We start from the raw sequence: 15,746 nt of genomic DNA, 5'->3' as shown, positions 1-15,746 counted from the left end.
CACCCTAAAACCTTTGCAGGTGCCTGGGGTTGATCATACATATGTACCACGTTTCCTTCATCCATTCATCTTGTCGGGTCATGGATGCTTGCATTGTCTACTGTGAATAGTGCTGGGATGAACACAGGTGTGCAACCTTCTCAAGACCCTATTTCCAATGCTTCTGGATATATACCTACAAGCAGGACTGCTGGGTCACACAGTAATCCCATTTTTAATTTTTGGAGGAACCTCCATACTGTTTTCTCTGCTGACACCACCATTTGACGTTCCCACCAACGAAGCCTTCGATTTCTCCATCGCCTCCCTGACGCTTGGATTTTTAGTTTGTTCTGGTTTTTTGTTTGTTTTGTTTTGTGTTTTTTTGGTCTTGGCTGCCCTCAGAGGTATGACGTGATACCGCATTATGGTTTTAATTTGTTCTTCCTTAGTAATTAGCGATGTTGAGCATCTCTTCATATGCCTGTTGGCCATCTGTATGTGTGTATCTTCTTTGGAGAAATGTCTAGTCATTGCCCATTTTGTAGTTGGACTCCTGTTGTTGTTGAGCTGTCAGAGTTCCACATTGTGGGTATTAACCCCTTATCAGGCACGTGGTTTGCAAATATCATCACCCATGCTGTAAGTTGCCTAGGCATTCTGTTGATGGTTTCCTTGCTGCCTGGGGGTTTTTAACTTTGATGTAGTCCAATTTGCCTATTTTCACTTTTGTTGCTTTTTTAACCTTTGAGTTGATTTTTGTCTATGGTGTGAGGTAAGGACCTCATGTCATTCTTTTGCATGTGGATATTCAGTTTCCCCAACACCTTCTGTTGAAGAGACTGTCTTTTCCCCATTGGATAGTCTTGGCGCCTCTGCTGAAGGTCATTTGACCAGATCAGTGAAGCAGACCTGAGTTTTGAGCACAGAAATTCCTGCCAGTCACGTGGTCCTCACAGTTCCTCAATACCAGACACAAACCTTGAGTCTTACGGGCTGTGTTGACTTGGCATGGCCGAGATTCTGGCACTCTCTGAACAGACAACAGCTCCTCCCCCTGGCGAGGGATTTGCAGCTTCTGAGCATGTCCAGGTCCATGACCTCAGGTGAGCCCATGCTGCTCGGTCACCTGCCAACTTAACATCTCCATGTGGATCTCACCAACATCTCAGGCCCATTGTGGCCAAAACATACATTGTGGTCTTCTCCCCAGCTCCTGGGTGCAGCTGGCCTGGTCTTAGGCCCTTTCTCCTCTCTGGACACATCTGTTTTCAGGGAGAGCGAGGGTGTGGGAATGGGAACCCCGCTGGCACACACAGCATCATGTTTCTCTGCCTGTAGGAGGGAAAAGGCCCACTTTCACTCACAAGGCCTGGGGCGCTTGTCACTGCCTTCCGGGCTTTCACCAGGCCGCAGAAGCTCATGCTTGGCTCGCCAAGGCTGCCTGCCTTGGGTCTCAGGTTGAGGTGAGGGACACAGCAGGAAAGGGACCTGTAACTGGGACAGTAAGCCAGTCTGAAAGCTAAAGCACACCACGGTTCCCTGCTGGTCATTACTGGGTACGACTATAAAATTCTCTGTCCGTGTAACTCAAGCCAGATGAAGACATTTGCCTTCGCCGAGGCGGCTGAACAAATGGATTTGGCTGGTGGTTCGCCTGGGTGGCATGGTTAGGCAGAGGGCCCGACGACGAGGGGTGACTGCAGGCCAGCAGCTGCCCAGGCAGGGCGCAGTGCTCTGCCTCCCAGAGCCTTTGGGGAAGTTCCCAGCAGGCCTGGAGTGGGGCAGGGCCTGGGTATCCCCGGGCATCCAGGACCTGTGGGGCTGCTGGCCCAGCACGCCAGACAGTACTCCCAACTGAAAGGGTCTAGGTCGAGAAGGAGAATGAGCTTGATGCTCATTCCAGGCTCTCCCAGGCCAACCCAAACCTGATACCAGAGAACTCCGTGTGAACAAGTCACAAACTGACAACTGGTCAACCCTTTGTCCAAACAGGCAAAAGCAGGGCCCTGGCCCCACGGTTTGCCCTAGAACTTTCTCCTTGCTGTCTTTCCTCTTTCCCTTCCCTTCTCCAGTGGGAAAACCTCTCCCACTGCCAGCACACACTCAGACATTCAGGCTGCCCTGGGAGGCATCTGGGAGTCGGTATTGATTGTCCTGATATGTACAGATGGGAAAACTGAGGCTTTGAGGGGGAGGACAGGTCTTGCCCAAGGATGCTGTTGGGAAAACGGTTCCAGCTGGAAAATCTGCACATGATGAAACCCAGATGGTGCCGTTCTCCTGGGACCCACCGAGCTGTAGGGACCCCGGCTGCCACAGGGGCATCTGTGAGGTATCCCTCCAGAAGCTGTGGGCAACAGACACCAACCTGAGGACAGGAAAGACATGACTGATATGGAAGCTGTTTACCCGGGGCAGATTACTCAACTTCTCTGGGACTTAGGTTCCCGACCCATGTGGATGGAATTTTAGGGGTGATGGAATGACAGCTGCTGTGCCAAAATATTATACCGAAGAGCTGGAAGCATACGTTAGCAGATTGGGGGCAGAGAAGTGGTGCCTATGTGGGGTCCCAACAAGTCACAGGCTGGACGGGTCTTTGGAACATGGAGCCCTGCTGTCAATGGGCTCTTGCGTGTTCCCCAGGGTGGGTAAAGCCTGAGACACAGGAGCTGCAGGCCAGTGACTTTGTGGGCAGGGTCTGAGTGCCGATGCAAGGCCAGTTGGGGGATTTTCCGTGTCCCTACTCACAGACCATCTGGGGACCTGGGGACCAGGAGGCAGGGCTTGCATGGCCTGGGGATGGGGTTTCTCAATGAAATCCCGGAACCTGGGCTCCAGCTTGCAGCAAAATGACTTTGGATGCCTGCGATGACCATCTGCCCAGTAAGTAACCACAGAGGATGATGGTTTTCTCAAGCACTGTTCAAAGCCAGACAATATGGAACCATTTGTAGCCCATAAACATCTCGTCTCTGGTTGGGCTGGAGAACTCACACGCAATGACCAGATCCAACGTGGGTCCCACACCTGGACAGGCTCTTTATGGAGGTCTGAAGCCTGAGGAGGTGGTTCGCAATCTGGTGGCCTCTTGAGCGTCCCTGGCCCCAACCTCCTCTAGGACTCCCCCTCTAGCAATGTCCGCTGTAATAAACGGCCCGGACATGTTGGGGGCAGCTGCCCAGGCCCCCGTGTTCCTCAGGTCACGCAGTCCTTGGCCCCTGCCATGCTCCTCCTAGGGCAGAGGCTTTGGTGCAATTCATCTTACTGAATCTCTACACAGTTCTAGAAAGTGCTTTAATCCCTTCCCACTCTCTTCTCCTTCTCGACTGGGGAAAAAGGAGACTCAGAGTCGTCAAGAAATGTTGCCAGAGGCAACAACGAAAAGGTAGAAAAACCCAAATGTCCACAGATGGGTGAAGAGACGAAGAAAATGTGCTGTGCACACACAACGGAGTATTATTCAGCCTTAGAAAAAGAAGGGCATTCTGACGCATGCCACACGACGGATGAAATGTGAGGAAGTCATGCTAAGTGAAATACGCAAGTCGCAAAAAGACAAAGACTGTATGATTGATTGCCCTTATGTGAGGTGCCTGGAGTCGTCAAATTCAGAGGGACAGAAAGCAGAAGGGGGGGTGCCAGGGGCTGCATGGGAGAGACAGGAGTCAGTGTTTAAGGGGGACGGGGCTTTTGTTTGGGAGGATGAAAAAGTTCCGGAAATCGATCACAGTGATGGTTGAACAGCCCCATGGATATACCTAATGACACTTAAAAACAGTTAAAATGGTCAATTTTATGTGCTGTGGATCTTACCAAAATTGAAACAAAGAAAAAGAATGCTCCCAGGGTTCTCAGCTCCCAAGGGCCAGAGCTCGAGCGTGAAGTCAGGCTGGCCTCTGTTGACCACAGAAATGTCACTGGCAGCGTGGCCGATGACCGTCTGCTGCTGAGTGTCTACAGAGAGCCTGGCACTGTGTAGTCCTGGGGCATGGTGGCGTCCCTGAGGTCACACAGCGAGGAGATGGCAGAACAGGGATTCGAACCCAGGTTGAGCACATGTCCTCTGAAGTCCTCAGTCATTGTGACCAAGGCCAAGTTCTTATCACCATTCCAGGTCGTGTCCAGAGCCTCCTGCAGCCTTAGGACCAGGCCCTTCTCACAGGCACTGGGGGCCCCTTTCTCTGACCCTCTTCCCAGAACTCTAGGAAGGTCAGCTGGCCTGAACACCCTGGGCCTTCAATCTGGAGCTCTTTGTGGTTGCCCAAGGCCCCGGGGCCATTGTTGGGGTATGCGCTGAGCAGAGGAGGCAAGGGAGTTCCCTGGATTTGAGCTGCTAAGACCAGATCATGAAAACATCTCCCCAGATCATTTTGTTTTACAAGTTTCAGACCAACCTTGGAGTTGGAATCTCTTGCTCGGGGGAAGGAGAGTGCTCTCCCTGCTCATTTCCTGCCTGGGCTAACAAAGCCCCCTGCCCCTCACAGGAATGGGGGGCAGGTGTGTCTTGTGGGCACCTCGGGGAGGGCCTCTGTCGCCTGGAGTAGCTGGCCACCTGGAAGGTTGCACGAGCTTGGCCATTGAGGGCCGTGTCAGCCTCCGGGAACTAAAATCCCAGCTTCTTAGTCAGCAAATACGGTTCATTCCAGAAGGAGTGTCTTGTTCCTAAAGGCTCCACCACGTATCACGCTATGGGGAGCCCTGCTGCGTTTTGCAAGATCCTGAAGCAGTTCGTAAAACCAAGGCCACAGGCAGCTGGGCACATGTTTGTTTGGGACTGGGGTTGTGTCCAGGCTGGTGACAGATTCCTCCAGGCTCCATGACTAGACCAGGCAAGCCCACTAAGATATCATGCCCCTCGGGGGCTGAATGAACAGGGCCCATCTTGCCGGGGGGACGGTGGACCGGTGGGGGAACCCCAACCTCACATTTGCAGAGGGCCTCAAATGTGGACCCTGCTGTTCTCTCCGAAGGAGTTGATGGCACTGGACAGCCCCAGAGGCCCCCTGATGGTGTTAATAAAAATAACAGGGAGGTAACACTATATACTGTCTGCTCTATGGTTGGTTTTGATCTTGGTTCCACAGTATTAATCCATATCCTCCTCACACTGGACCTATGAGGAACGCTACCATTGTCGTCCCCATTTTACAGGAGGAGAAACTCAGGCACAGAGAGATGGAAGGACCTTCTGAGTCACACAGCCAGTAGTAGGCGGGACCCTGCAATGTAGACCCTAAGCATGCATATCCAAATCCCATTGCCTGCCTCCCGCATGAGGAGGTGGTCGCTAGAGGTAAGGGGCACCCAATAGGCCATGGGTTCCAGAACCCCTTCTTGGCATTTGTTGTTATTCTATTTTTCAGAATACGGGGATCACACGCACAATGGAAGGAGCCCGGGGATGGCTCTCAGAGGTCTGTGAATTAAATACTGAATTAAGTATCAATTAAATACTGAATTAAAATACTGAATGCTGGATTCTGGCATGCCCTCCGCATGCCATCTCACGTGCCTGCTGTTTCCAGGCTGATTCCTCTGCCTGAGTCAGGAGTGGCTTTAATAACACGTTTCAAACAGGATCAAGGAGTTCAGACCTATGACCTATACTGGTGGTGCTCGGCACCCAGGGGCCCCCGCGGGAAAGGGCTCCTGCGAGATGGGGGCACGAGCCCGGGGAGGAGGTGACCGGCTGCCACCTGCTGAGGGCCTCTGCTGTCTGTTTAACTGGCAGCTCACCCGCGATGCGTGTGTGAACAGGCATGGAGACCAAAGGGAGGTGTCCCGTCCAAGTCACAGGACTAGTCAGGAGCGGAGAGGTGGGCCGGCACCAGCGCTGCCCTCCTCAGAGCCTCACTTTCAGGGAAACTGATTGCAGTTGAGGCACCCGAACTAGAAATACGGAATGTCTCACAGAGGCAAGAGCAAGGACTTGGGAAGCAGCAGACCGTGGGTGGGCGGTTTCTGGATCAAGGGATGGGGCTCATGGGTGGGCTTCTGGTCAAGGGGTGCATGTGTCTTCGCCCAGAGACTTCAAGGGACTTCTTGAAGGATCCTTCTGTGTGACAGCTATAAGGAACATGGGGACCCCAGGTTGGGGCCACTTGGCCACAGGCCATTCCTTGGGCTTGGCAGAGCCCCCTACCCACCTCCCCTGGCTCAGGCTATGGAAGGGATAAAGCGAACTCATAGGAAGAGTGAAACGCCCCCTTGGAGGGGCCAGGGCAGGCCATGGCACTTCCCTCCCAAGAGCTCAAGGCCACGAGAGCATCTCTGAGGCTGAAGAAGGCTCTGACCAACCCACTGGCCTGGACTGGAAGGAAGGGGAGTGTAGGGAGGGACTCTGGGGAGCGGGGAGGAGAAGGACCTTCCTGGGCTCTCTTCCTGGGTTGAAAGGTTGCCCTGTGTATGGAAAGAGCTGGAGCCCAGGCTGAGAAAGGGGTCCTATCCTAAGGAACTTCGGCTCGCAGCTGGGGAGAGGAGCACACTGGGAGCACCGGCTGTGGGCGGCTAGTATTGGGTGGGAGTGCTCGGGGTGACCGGGGCTCAGCCAGACCCAGATTTGTGCTCGTACAGGTCTGCTTCTCCCCAGAGCCTATCATCTCCTGAGATCCCATTTCCTGTTGGAGAACAGGCTCCACGGAGGTACACAGAAACCAGAACCCCCCCAAAATACACCAAATTCCTCAACTCGCCATGCACCCCAAAGCCTTAATCACTGACACCTGGGCCAGGGTAACCCTCTGAACTTAATGAAGACCAGGATTTATTGCTTTCAGAGAATGAAGGGATTTTTATTTTGTTCTATTTCATTTTTCACTTAAAAGCCATTCATGGGAGCTTTGATTTTCATGAGAATTCCTCATAACCTGCAGGTTACAAGCCCCACCCTGTGCCACGCAGAGGGTTCTAGAAAAGGGCAGGTGAGGCCGGGCAGCTGGAGGTCCTTAGAACAAGGCCAGCCTGGAGACTTAGGAAAAAAGCTGGCCACTCAGCATGAGCCACCTGCTCCAAGGTGACCTGACCCGAGGGCCCTGGACCGTGGACGCCTGGCTCCCCAAGATGGGAGAATGAAGCTCTCTGGGGGGAAAGGCATGCCAGCCCCCAGCAGGACCTAGGGTGCTTCAACTTTTGCATCTAGTAAATACGGGGGCAGGTGGTCACTAGGGTGACCGAACCATTGCAGTGTACCCAGAACTTTTCTGGGATTTCCAGTGCCAAAACTGGGGCAGTCTGAGGCAAACTGGGATGGGTGGTCACCCCAGTGTGCGGCCCGTGAGGAAGGAAGGAGGCTCTCAACACTGCCTCTGTACCACCTGCTCCCCTCACTCCCCACCCTCTGCCAAATGTACATGGCTTTCCTTCTGTTTCTCAAAGCTGCCAGGCCTAGTCCTACCCCAGGACCTTTGCACAAAGCATTCCCCCCATCTAGGGCTCTTGTGCATCTCTACGTGGCTGACTCCTTGCTGTGCTTCCTGGACTCCTTCCCTGACAACTGTCTAAAGGTGTCCTGCCCCCAGGGGCTCTCTATGATAGTTTCCTGTTTTCCTTTTTTTTTTTTTTAAAGAATAAGAGAGAGAGCATGAGCAGGGGGAGGAGACTCGGAAGAGGGAGAAGCAGGGTCCCCACTGAGCACATTAGTGTCTCTTGTTACAGGCTGGGTGGGGGGAGGGCTTCCCAGAGGTGCAGGAAGATTCATGAGGTCCCCAAGGGGCTGTTCCCAGCATCCTGGCCCATGGGGCCACCTGGCCCGTGGGGTCTCCCTGTACCACTGACTAACATCCCAAGGAGCTTGAGTGACTCACCATTTGTTCCTCTTGAATCCCAGGCTGAGTCCCACACCTGCTGGAGACATTCAGGGGACTCCGATTTCCCTGGCCCTCATCTGTCGGGTCTGTCCAGCTCAGAGGTGACCCCACTGTCTTCCAACCGCCCCATCCGTCAAAAAGGAGTGGCTCCCTGCCCTTCAGGGCCACTGGGCCCTTCTGGGGGCCGGGAGGTCACAGGGACACTGAATGGGGACCTGCCATCGCCACCCACTCAGAAGGTCGGGGGCCAGCAGGCCCTGGTACCCCGATACCTACAGATCTTTCTCTTGGCCCCAGGACAGTCAGCCATACTGTGTCCAGCTGTATTTGGGGCAGTGTCATTGTCTAAAGAGCTTCACTGAGATAATTATTTCATACATCATACAGTTCACACCGCGGCATGGGTGTATGACATTCTATTTTTAAAAATTTTTATTATTTCTTAAAAATGGTGGTAGGGGCGCTTGGCTGGCACAGAGGGCTAAGCGTCTGGCTCTTAGCTTTGGCTCAGGTCGTGATCTCAGGGTCGTGGGATGGAGCCCCATGTCCGGCGCCGCGCTCAGCAGGGGAGTCTGCTTGAGGATTCTTTCTTTCCCTTCTCCCTCTGCCCCTCCCACTTGCATTCTCTCTCTCTCTCTAAAATAAATAAATGAATCTTTAAAAACCATTGTGGTAAAATGCACATAAAATTTAGCATCTTAACCAGCGTTAAAAGAAACCGTGCAGTGGCTTTAAGAACGCCCACACTGTTGTGAAACCATCACCTGCACCCGTCTCCAGAACTCTCTGGTCTTGCAAAACTGAAATTCTGTCCCCATTAAGCACTGACTCCCCATCTCCCTCCTAGCAGCCCAGGGCAGCACGCTCTTGGGATCAAGCCCTGCATCGGGCTCCCTGCTCAGTGGGGAGCCTGCTTCTCCCTGTCCCTCTGCTGCTCCCCCTGCTTGTGCTCACACGCTCTCTCTCTCTGAAATCAATAAATAAAATTTTAAAAGAAATTCCCTCTTTTTACAAAGGTTGTTTTTTTCTAAATTATTTATTTATTTATTTATTTGACAGACAGAGATCAAAGTAGGCAGAGAGAGGGGGAAGCAGGCTCCCCGCCGAGCAGAGAGCCCGATTCGGGGCTGGGATCATGACCTGAGCCAAAGGCAGAGGCTTAACCCACTGAGCCACACAGGTGTCCCTGAAATTCCCTCTTTTTAAAGGCTGAATAATCTATTCTATTGTATGTGTATTCCACATTATGTTATCATTTTTTTAAATGCCGGTATATTATACATAACATAAAATTTGCCTTTTAGACCACTTTTCAGTGTAGCATCCGGTGGCATCAGGCACATTCCTGATGTTGTGCCACCATCACCACCTTCTGGTTCTGAAATTTTCCCTCCTGCCCCCAAAGAAGGTCTGTGCCCATTAAGCACGAACTCCCCTTCCCCTTCCTCCAGCCCCTGGTAACCTCTAATCTATTTGCTGTCTGTGAACTTGTCTGTTCCAGATATCTAAATATTTCACTATAACGTGTAATCCTACAGGATTTATCCTTTTGATTTCACTTAGTGTCATGTCTTCAGTGCTCATCCATGTCACCCCATTGTTATAACCCGAACATCTGTCCCTCCAGAATTCAGATATTAAAATCCTAACCCTCCAGTGTGATGTTGTTAGGAGGCAGACCCCAGGCCCTTTGCATAGCTCTCCGTCAGCCTTCTCCAATGGGGAGACATCACTGCTGCTCTGGCTGCTTCCAGAGCTCTGGAGGGGGTGCCAGGATGCCATGGGGAGCAAGGAAGGGGGTTCCTGCCTGTGGAGATGCCATGTGCCAAGGAGTGTGCCCAGCACCTCTGCCAAGAAGGTCGCAGCTCTTTGACCCTGTAGAGGAACTAAGAGAGACTCAGAGAGAAGGAACTTGGCCCAAGTCACACGGCTGGTGTGTGGCAGGCTGGGATCTGAATCCAGCTGTGTCCAATTCCAAAGCACATGCCTTTTTTTTTTTCTTTTAAAAAAGAAATGGGTTGGGCGCCTGGGTGGCTCAGTGGGATAAAGCCTCTGCCTTTGGCTCAGGTCATGATCCCAGGGTCCTAGGATCAAGCCCCACATCGCATTGGGCTCTCTGCTCAGCAGGGAGCCTGATTCCCCCTCTCTCTCTGCCTGCCTCTCTGCCTACTTGTGATCTCTGTCAAATAAATAAATAAAATCTTTAAAAAAAGAGGAGAGAGAAAGAAATGGGTTCTGCGCGGGGCTTCTTCCATTATCCACATGCTATTGTCTGGCTAGAGACCCCTAGGTGTCCCCAGGCTCATGCAGCTCCTTTACTGTCCTGGGTCCTGTCCTGTTGGGTGGAAGTGGCGGGAGGGGGGGGCTGGGGCTACCTTCGAAAAGTTCTTGGGGTACTCAGCCCCACCCCCCGTTTCAGATTCAGCGGGGCTGGACTGACCCAAGAATTTGCGTTTTTAATAAGTTCTCAGGGGAAGCTGTTGCTGTTGGTCCAGCAAACCAGTTGATTTCTCCTCTCTTTAATCATTGTCTTTCCTATGAAACAGCTCAAGCCACATGTGCTTTTTTTCATGGTGCCATGTTGCCTTCTGTGTGTGTAGGGGACGGGGGGCTTACGAAACCCGGGACACCTGTTCTGGGCTCAAAAACCACCGGAGGTTATTTCTACTACTACAGTCAGGAAGTGTAAACATTTCTGTGTGCAAGGTGCTGTTCTGAGCTCTGCTACGCCAATCCTTATGAAATCTGCACAGCCGCCCTCTAGCTCATCCGTGAGGAGGAAACTGCACTCAGAGAGGGCAAGTCACTGGCCTGAAGTCACACAGCAGCAAGTGGCGAGGGCAGGATTTGGCCCCAGAGTGGTCTGGTGCCAGAGTTCATGCTCTGAGCCACAGGTTATTCTCAGCTGGGATGGAAGTTCCTCACCCGTTCTGGGGGTAACTGCTGAATAGCCTAACTCCCGTCCCCACCTCATTCCCCCATCCGATTCCCCAGTCTCTGTGAATAGCATCATCACCTACCCCGTAGACCCCAGGAATGCGGGTGGGTACATCTGTTCACACTTCCTGATCACTGCCTCCGAATACCAAAGACCACAGGGTGCCGCTCTGTGTGGGAGACCACGCCTCAGCGCTTTTATGGAATTTTCCATGTCTTACTAGAAGCACCACCACAACCCCATGTGGTGGACACTATTATCCCCATTTCACTGATGTGGAACCACAGCATCAAGAGGTTCGGTGACGCGCCTCAAAACACAGTCAAGAAGAGAAAGAACCAGAGTCTCCCCTTTTCTGTCCCTACAGGGTCCTGTGCTTGCATCTTTCCATCGGGCAGTGGTCACAGCCTCCTCCGTGGCTCCCCATTTCTTCTCATTCTCTACCTGGCAGTCAGGGCACGAATCTGATCATACCACTGCCCTTTCAAGCCATCCACAGACTCCCCACTTCCTCGGGACACAGTCTGAGCTCCTTGGCCAAAGCCCTCTCAAGCTGAGCCAGACATCCCGTTCTGGCCTATTCTGCCTACCCCAGACTTGTCCTCTACACATCACTCCAGGCCCACCTTTTGCCAGAACACCATGGCCCCTGAGCTGTGTTGCTTACATCTCCAACGTCCTTTTTCCCATTTCTTGCCAGAAAACTCCTACTCATCCTTCAAGATCCACCTAAGATACGAACTGTCTTCTGGGAAGTCTTCCTGGCTGGCTGCCTGCTCTTGGGTTGGGGATATTTACTTGCTACAGTCCTTAGTGCCTTGGGATGGAGCCGTCTGCCCATCTGTCACTCTGCCAGCCCCTGGGCCCCACACAGCAGAGACCTCATCTCATTTGCCTTGGTCTTCTGAGAGCCGGCTCTGAGGTCCAGGCCGAATCCAGCTAAACAGGACCAAGGTAGTTGGTCACCAGGGGCCCTGGAAAGGGGCTCTGGATTCTTGAGTGTCAACCAGCAGCTTGTGTCTGAGTCTAATCTCCAGTGGACACCGGGAAAGGAAAAGATGCTACCTTTATTGCTATACACCTAATGCCTGTCCCCCTCTGCCTGCTGGGGCAGTAAAATGGCTGTTTATGAACCAAGGGCAAGGTCTTTCTAGCCAGGGCTGCTGGAAACCACTTGCGGCAGATGGAGTCTGGGGAAACGGCTGGTAACCACTCTCCAGGGAGAGCCCTGAGCCCCTAGATAATTAGCCACATGTGTGTGGGAGACAGGCCTATTTTTTTTTTTCTCCCAAGGATTTATGAGAAGGGGGAGTATTCTCATTGACCTCCATTTCAGGAAAGGCCTCTTTCTGGAACACTTGCCGAATATTCCATCGACAGCAAAGCACATATGCTCGCAGTCAGCCTGCTTGACATCGTCATACCCGGCATATGTTTCTTGTCTCGTGCATCTTAGCACTCGCTGCGGGAACTGCCTATATTTCTGAAGGTCCCTAAACACAGCTCCGAATGAGGCACTTATAATTTACCCTTCATGAAAGCCGTCTCTGCTCTTTCCAAACATACTTGGAAGTGAATTCAAAGTTTATTTAAAGGAAAAAAAATTTTTTTAATAGAAAGAGAGTGTTTGTGAATTCTTCCTCACCAGCCCTCCTCTTTGGGACCCTGGGAACGAGTCCTTCAGCCTGTGGACATCGACATCCTTGTGACCATGGACATGTGGATACGGGTCATCTGTCCGCTCAGACCTTTCTCGAGCTCACCCTGTTTACTCACTTCTTAGGGTGCTTCTTCTACCCCACTGTCTTTCTTTCTTCCTTTTTTAAAAAGATTTTCTTTATTCATTTGACACAGAGAGAGAGAGCACCAGCAGGGGGAGAAGCAGGCTCCAGGCCAAGCAGGGAGCCCAATGCGGGGCTCCATCCCAAGACCCTGGGATCATGACCACAGCCGAAGGCAGGAGCTTAATTGACCCAGGAGCCCCCGCCCCTGCTGTCCTTCTGTTTCTTCTACTTAGTCACTGCTTCCTCATTATGATTCAACCATCCACTGAGCTCTCTGTCCAAAAATGGCTCAGGACATCCCGTGGGGCTAATGAACAACTTTGTTCATCCAGGTAATCAAAGCTCCCTCTGGATGTTTGTTTGCCCATTGGTTCCCCCCGCCCCGAGTTCTCCGTCTTTGTTTGTCCACCCTTTGGTCCAGCATTAGCGCACTCAGCGCCAGGCACCGGGGAGGGGCGCGAGCAGAGGGGAGGAGACGCGCAAGCAGCCAATTAGGATGCGGCATGGGGAGTCACGCGAGGGACAGGTGCATGTGGCAGGAGGGGCAGGGCACGGATGCCCAGGAGCAGCGCCTCAGAAGAGAAGAGGGAGCCGTGCGCAGGGGGGGAAAACTGCCTTCCCTCCCTGGTCTCCCAGAACCCACGGAGCCTCGGCTTGGGGTCTACGGCTAACCTGTGGCGTGAAACGCCACACGTGCCTCCCAGACATGCTGCGTCAGAAATAACCTTCTTCCCTGGGCCTGTTCAAATGTGTCTCTCTCTTACTGATCCTTAGGGCCCTTCTGCAGAGGAGGACTCCGGGGCTCAGGGGAGGGGAGGGTCAGGGGAGAAGTGGCAGATCCCACCTATCACAGTCTGGGGACTGGTGGTCAGCCTGCGTAGCCCGCTGCAGCCACTGGCCAGCAGGTGGCCCTCTGGACAGCCAGCCACCGGGCCTGTCGGATCCCCCTCGGAAGGCTTCCAGGCTGCTTGGGACTTGGGCTCCATTGTTTGGGGGCAGGGTTCTCCCTGCACCCCACAGGTCCTAGAGCTAAGGGGATATCCCCGGCAGATAAATTGTGATCTTTCTCCAGGAAGCGTAAGGCTCAAAGCCACCCCCTCCCTGCCCCAGCCCTGCTATTTCATTGCCTCTTTTCTCCTGGCCTTTGGCCAAGGGGCTGAGAAAGAGGACCTGCTTGCAGAGCAGGGACAGCGCATGCCAAATTCCAGGCCCCGGGTCCTGCAGAGAGAGTGGTCACAGTCCCAGAGAGAACATTTTGGGAGCTCGCTCACCCAACACTGCCCTGCGTGGGTGAGCATGGCTGGCAGCCCCCGCAGAAAGGAGGGAGTTATCTTCTATTTAAGTCTTCACAGAGGTCTTCAACTTAACGTGGTACATTAATTATGTGGTTCAGTGAATTTATTAACAACAACAACAACAGGTAGAGTACCACTTGGTGAAGACAACAACCTAAACCAACCCTAATCAGTATTAGTTCTAGATGCTTAAAGAGGGAGCGAACCTGAGGGACTATTTTTTATTTAAAAAAAAATTTAAAAAAAAAAAAAAAGGAGCTGCCTGGGAATTAAAGATGGGAGATGGAGTGCCTACATTTATCTCTACTCTGTCCAGAACCCTGAGCTCCAAGGGCAAGGAAGTCAGGAGAGGATTTTTATAAATAAAGTTTTATTAGGACACAGCCATGTATCTACGGTCTATGGCTGATTTCATGCTATAATGGCACAGTTGGTTCCAATGGACCAGGTACTGGTCCCTGATCTGGACAGCTGTCCTTCCTCGAGCTGGATAGCAGCCTGCGGGGGGGGGGGTAATTTTCTGGAGACAGAAAAACGGTGTCTAGCCTGCAGGACACGAAGCAAAGTTGAGGGACGAGTGCCACTGAGTGAAAGTTTACACATGGAATATGGAGGCCCCCTCCACCTCTCCTTCCTCAAAAAGGCTCCAGAACGCGGACATCCACGCCTTTGTTGAGAGGCCTCCTTCCCAGGGACTCTGAGGAGCCCAGGAGAAAGCTCCAGCCAGCTCCCACCCCTGGGAAGCCACTGTTGACCAGCCCCATCTGTCCATGGAGCTGTCAGTTGACTTCTTTAGGTTTCCACCAGGAAAAATGAGACAAAGGTGCTGGACATCTGAGAGAGTCTCTTGATGAAAGACAGAGGCCAAAACAAGTGGGGAAGAGTAACTCCGAGGGTGCGGGTTTTCAGAAAACATAACAACAACAACAGAAGTTCAGTTCAGAGAAACGGTCAGTATAGCCACGAAACAAGATCAGAAACAAGATCAATATCCAGAGAACGTTTGCACAAAATGTCTTGCAAATGGAAAACGTGGAGGCAAAGATTAGAATTTCACCAGAGGCAGAGTTGCAAGAATAAGGCTGGGGGACTGGAGAGGCACCTGCTGTCATGCCGAAGGGAGACGATGGAGTCTCACCATCGCAAGGGGACTAGAGGTGGAATGGGACTTCAGATGGTGGGACTGAGGACTGATGGCTCGAGGACAGTGAAAACCAGCTGAAGGGTGTGTAGGAAAACACAGCCTGCTGGGGCAGCTCTGGCTCTGGGGGTCCAGGACTGGACCTCAGGCTTCCCAGGGATGTCAGCTCCAATGCCTCAAAGCCCCTTTGTCTGGCAGGAAACCCTTCTCCAGGTGGCCAATTTCAAGTTGCACGTGTCAGCTGGATTTTTCGGCTCACACCCCCGCCAAACCTGCCTTGACAGTTCGCTGCCCACTTGATTTCCAAATTTTGTGAAACCAACTCATTCCCAGGTGAAAACAACCATATCTGATTTCTTCCGCGGATGACCCAGTCAAGATGGAAATCTGCTGTGTCAGACGTTAGAATCCACCAGGGTCAGCTTCCATTTCTTTTTCTCTAATTTAAAAAAGATTTTATTTAAGAGAGAAAGAGAGAGAGAGTGTGTGGCGGTTGGAGGAGCAGAGGAAGAGTGAGAATCTCAAGCCGACTGTGTTCTGAGCCGCGGAGCCTGACACGGGGCCAATCCCATGACCCTGAGATCACGACCGGAGCTGAAATCAAGAATCAGACGCTCAACCCACCGAGCCACCCATGCGTCCCCTGGGGACTCCCACCGTCCTGCCGATGTCAGAACCCACCACTGTCCCTCCTCTGAACATTATGAAGTATGGCTCCCAGACACTGTATTTCTGTAGGCTTTGACTTCCTTGGGCTTTTTCTGTCCCCAGTCCTCATAGCAACCCTGCGCACATGGT

General features: G+C 52.5%; 1 protein-coding gene across 1 annotated transcript in view; it reads right to left on the bottom strand.

The window, feature by feature from the left end:
- Window positions 1-15,746, bottom strand: part of COL23A1 (collagen type XXIII alpha 1 chain) — a gene marked incomplete at its 5' end in the record, with an annotated part of 301,516 nt that overhangs the window by 62,913 nt on the left and 222,857 nt on the right. The gene's annotated exons all lie outside the window — the stretch shown is intronic.

The sequence above is a fragment of the Martes martes genome, assembly GCF_963455335.1.
Source record: "Martes martes genome assembly, chromosome: 5".
NCBI classification, from domain to species: domain Eukaryota; kingdom Metazoa; phylum Chordata; class Mammalia; order Carnivora; family Mustelidae; genus Martes; species Martes martes.
The sequence above is the reverse complement of the archived record's forward strand: the minus strand, read 5'-3'. Positions and strand labels throughout refer to the sequence as shown.